Source organism: Neltuma alba, unplaced genomic scaffold (assembly GCF_004799145.2).
Source record: "Neltuma alba isolate B1F8T4 unplaced genomic scaffold, ASM479914v2 tig00012348_pilon, whole genome shotgun sequence".
Taxonomy (NCBI): Eukaryota; Viridiplantae; Streptophyta; class Magnoliopsida; order Fabales; family Fabaceae; genus Neltuma; species Neltuma alba.
In genome coordinates this window covers 1-5,274 of record NW_021636857.1, presented here as the reverse complement: position 1 = coordinate 5,274, position 5,274 = coordinate 1, and the positions used below count along the sequence as shown (strand labels likewise).

Below are 5,274 nucleotides of genomic sequence, written 5' to 3'. Positions count from 1 at the left end.
AAAGAAAACTTTCGTGCATGAGGAGATACCTAATGATCCATAATTAAATAAATGTTGGAGATAAAGTGGAGTTTTTTTTTCCAAAAAAAAAAAAGAAAGGGAACCCAGAGAAAGCCGAGGATGGTAAAAACTCAAATATATTTCTCTTTTTTTTTTCTGTTGTTTTACTAGAATTCAAAATATATTTCGGCCAGCAAATGGACATAATCACACAAATAATTAGAATTATTTAAACACTTCATCAGCATCTCATATTTGCTTTTACTCTATCAAATAAAGCCTTTACACATCTTCTAGCCCCAAAAAAAAACAGAGAGCCTTTGATACTGAATATAGCATATTACACTTTATGTAAGGACTGTGATGGCATTTTCCATATTTTTCCTTCCCCCATTCTACCAACTGCATCAAATATTGTAAAGTGTCATGAATACAATCATACATTTTTAAATAAAAATTGTATTGCAAATTTTTAATTAACTGAATTTTTATTATTGGACTGGGGGGTATTTTTCCACCCATGCGTCTTGTGCGTTGATTTATCTAGAAAAATGAAAGAATTCATCAAGTTATTAATATTTTTATAAATATCCGATATGCATAATAATGCTTTTTTCAGAAAGCATATGTGAAATCACTTTACGGAAAGATTGATTTTCCGGCAGGAGAATCCAATAATTTTCTCATTAATTAAATATTAATTAATAAAAAAAAAAGGAGGAATCTCCCCAGTCAAAGCTCGTCTTTCATTTCGTCCTACCCCTAAATATGACTTTCTGTATTCCTTCGTTAACAAAGGCCCAAAAAAAAATTTGGGGGAATAATTTACAAGTCTCGTCTATACGAAATAAAATTCGTAAGACGGAAAAGTGTTTTTTTTTCCTCTTTCCTCTCCGTTCTATTGAGCTGGCAGGGTCTCGTGCCGCCACGACTCGGACAACTCGGCTGACTCGTAATACCATCGGAGTGATCGAAAAGGCCGTCGAACTCCACGTACTCCGGGTTCGTATTCCTTATATTCAACTCCGGTTCCCAAATCGAACGAGTCGTAACTCGGGATCTGATTCTCAAACTCCCAGAACTCGGCGATTCCAGACGAGTCCGACGATACATGGAGTAACTCGTTCGGCAACTCGCCGTTCCGTCCTGCTTCACCCAACTCACCTCCGGGCGGAGGCAGGCCCAGCTCGTCGTCGGAGGCTTCGAGAAGGTACCCAATCATCTGAGGCTGAGACTCGCCGGAATCTGACGTCAGATCGACGACAGGAGCAGGCGAGGAAGATGCAGAAATCTCCTCCGCAGACTCTCATGACCGAGTCCAGATCCTGGCTGGAAAGAGCGGGCTCGTTATCGTCGAGGAGGTCGAGAGATCGTCTCTGAATCTCTTGACCTCGGGCGATTCCAATCGGGACCCGTCCGAGTCATCTCGAACTCGCTTCCCGGAACTCGTGCCTTCCATGGCTAACAGTAACAAAAATCTCAGAGAAAGAGAAACTTCTGATTTAATTTTCCCTTCTTTTTTTTTTTAATTCGGACGAAACAGAGGATTCCCGCTTCACAGGGTGTGTGGGGTAGCGAGACGAGGAGGAAGAGATTGGAGGGTTTTATAGGGGGGGACAAGGTGGAGAGAGAAAGACACAGAGACAGAGAAGGTGTAATGATGGTGACGAGGCAGGCGCGTGGGAACGAATCCTTTGGCCTTCACGGATTTGATTTGCCTTTTTTACGTTTCTTGATAACTTTTTCTCTTTTTTCTATATTCCGAAAAAAATTATTAAAGAAAATTAAATCTGGTGCCTGCTGCTTTCCCTTTTTAATTTATTAACGGAGTTGAATTCCGAATTGGAGTCCGGGTCAGTTGCTGGGCCCACTGTTCTAGTCAATCACGGCCTTTGTTTGATTGTTTCTTTACTTTTTTTTTTTTTTTTATCCCTTTTCCCCCCTTTATCTCGGCTCGGGCTCGGCTCCACTCCCGACTGGGGTACGGGTTGGTAGGAAATTAAATAAATACGGGGTCAGGAGAGGGGCATTTTCGGAAAATTGGTTGGTGGCTTCGAATGATGAGTTGTGGAATTACATATTTTATTATTTTATTTTATTTTATTTTCAAACGATAGCGATTGCCACGAGCGATGGTTGATGACTGACCGGGTCACTTCCATGGTACTATTTTTGTTGACTTTGAATTTGATGATTAATTGTTTCCTCTGTAAATCAGGCGATGGCTTTCCAGAAATAGAAGTTATATAAATCATTTCCAATACTTATTTTGGGAAAAAAAAAAAATTAGTGACATTTTTAGATCTTAAAATTAATTTTTATATAATTCCGTATTTTTGGAAAATTATTAATAGTCGTGGAATCTTTTGAGTCCAAATTTCCAAAGCCATCCCGATTTCTCATGAATTTGGATTTAGAAGAGATTACTACAAATGCCAGTCAATTTTGGGCGTGAAAAATACGTTAGAATTTTTCTTATCTTTTTTTATTCTAAAAAAATAAAATAAAATCGTTTGAATGGATAGTACCGTCTATCATTAAACTAAACCAACCCAACTATAAACATATGAATGAGAAAACAACGTTAGGAAAAACCGAAAAATACGTTAGACTTTAACAGGTAGTATAATTTTCAAACTGTTCTGGAATCTTGAAGTATTTCTATTAATATTTAAGTTATATATAAAGTCCGCCTTCTTTGACAGTTTGTTTATTCTTATATGGAATTAGTTGATTTTATTTATATTTATTGTAACGTAATATGTGTGCAGATAAGAGGTAAATCAATTTTATGATCTTCATTGAATTAGCGCAGTTGGTTGATGAAAATCAGAAATAAATAATGTTGTTCATGCAAAATAATAATCAATATAGTAATTAGTTCCCTACCAGTGCGGTGATTAACCAAATTTATTGTCAAAACTACCAATCTTTTTTTGAAGATTACTTAAAAATTCCATTTGACAAGCTAATTGGAAAACGGGACCTAGAATAAATGTAAAGATGTGGAGCTCTCCCGTGTCAGCAAGTGTAACAGTACTAATTGTATATGATGAATGTTCACTTGTATATGTAATTAGCATTCATATTTACGAATAACCAAAAATCCATATGCAATTAACATTAAATTACGCAATAACATGCAATAAGAACCTATATACAGTGTGCATCCGTCATATATAAATAAGCATCCATTGTATACAAGAAAACATCCATAGTAGAATTCATTTTGCTAGTGAAGATCTGTCATGTGTAGTGAGATATGTAACTCCTCCGGTCCTTATTAGAGACCCGTTTGACTTTTGTTTGGTCTATTATAAGACCCAATCCATTTGTCTCTCATATTTGACGCATTTTTTCCAAATAATCCTTCTAATAATAATAGTTTCTAGCCAAGATACTTAATTAGCAAGTATATTTTAGTGACAACATTATTATTACAAATACTTAATTACTTACTTCCTTAATCTTCTCAAATAAGTCACTGGGTCTTATAATTAGGCCGGAGGTAGTATACAATTAATTTAGTCAATGTAATATGGTTTTTTCGTGTCACTCTTTTAGCATCTCACACCTTTATATTTATTCCAGCCTCCCAGGTCTCTTTTTTCCAATTCATTTGTCAAGCGGAAACTTTTAACCAATTTTTTCCCCCCTTCAACATGTGTATCTCATGTTTAGCTAAAAGAACAATATTTGTATCTCATATGATATTTTGATATTAATATAGATTGATTCATTGATTTTGCACTAACTTAATATTTACACATGTATCTCGTTTAATATCATATGATATTATTAAACGAAGGCTTTCTTTTCTGTCCAAAAATAAAGTTTTATTTTCTGATTAAAATTTCATTCAAAAAAAGAATTCTGAATTTTTAAAAAAAGTATTAATTAATTGCCCTCCTCTTGCAAACTTCAGATTACGCGCACATATATATTTCAAAACTCTTCAAGGAGATAGCTTTCTTATGGCCATAAGGATAATTCCTTGCTCTTCTGTATGATATTTTTGCTTCTTTATCTCCTATAATTAATTCTTTTCTTATTAAGGGTATAACTAAATTTTCATGATGGCTGTAAATAGAGATTTTCAATATTCGTGCATGCTTGGGTAACGTAAATATATTCACTTTATTCCATTTCCATTCCGCCTGTTTTATGATCAAGCAATCCCACCTTTGATTCCCCCCCCCCTTTGTTGGAAAATAATTGCGAATTCTTTGTAGAAAATGAGACATAAAAAAGGAAGAATAAAACAGGATAAGAATTATATATTTCTATATATTATATATATATAATCAACAATATTTTGTTGAGATTGTATATTTATGATCACGATGCATTTTCCCACTAATACCGTTATTCGTTCCTTGTGGAATGTTAACCTTTTTTGGTAAAATCTATCCTACGCTATGAGCACATAGTACCGCATCAGAGCATATTTTTATTCTGTTTTAAATCCTTATTTTTAATTACATTTTAAAAGCTGTGTTTTAATTTCACACGAACACTTCAATACCATAAAATCAAATATGGTTTTGAAAACCTTTCCTTGTCTGCGGATGACCCAAACTACTGATTTTGGTTGAAGAAACAAAAAGAAAAGAAAAAAAACAGGTAATAAACGCCACTTTTTCTCATTTATAAGTCATTTATAACCAAAAACTGCAAATTAAAAAATATTAAATTACTAATTTTTTTATATTTGCTCTTATTAAAGAAAAAGTGATAAAACTATACTATTTATATTTTTCCACCTATTTACTTTATCTCTCTTTAATCTCTATATTTATAAAATCAATAGGAATAAAAAATTTTAAAAAATTCTTTAATTATTTTTATTAGTGACTTATATTTAAAAACATTTTTTTAATAACTTATAGATAAGAAAAGACGGTTGTTAGAACCAAAACGACTTTCACACAGTTCTTGCCAAAAAAACCAGACCTTCCCTCACTTAAAAGCAGCCAACGAGTCATTCAACCTCCCCAAGGAATTTTGTTTCATGTGTATCCAAAATCTAAAACGCATAGTGATTTATCCAACATTAATTCAAATTAATCTGAAGTCCCAAGAAAATTGATTATGAAAATTCTATTTGTTTAATTACTAAATTATCTTTATTTTTTTTGTAAAGTATACATTGACGTTAACAACTTAAAGTGTAAACATTAACACTATCACAGCAGATACTGACAACTCACGCATTACATTTTGTAATACGTTGAGAAAATGTGTTGTCAATATCTGCCGTGATAGTTGTTACTC

At 33.5% G+C, this 5,274-nt stretch overlaps 1 pseudogene; it reads right to left on the bottom strand.

Annotated features, from left to right (window-relative positions):
• Window positions 1-707: 707 nt before the first annotated feature.
• LOC114726208 (uncharacterized) lies at window positions 708-1,555 on the bottom strand (annotated as a pseudogene).
• Window positions 1,556-5,274: the final 3,719 nt, after the last annotated feature.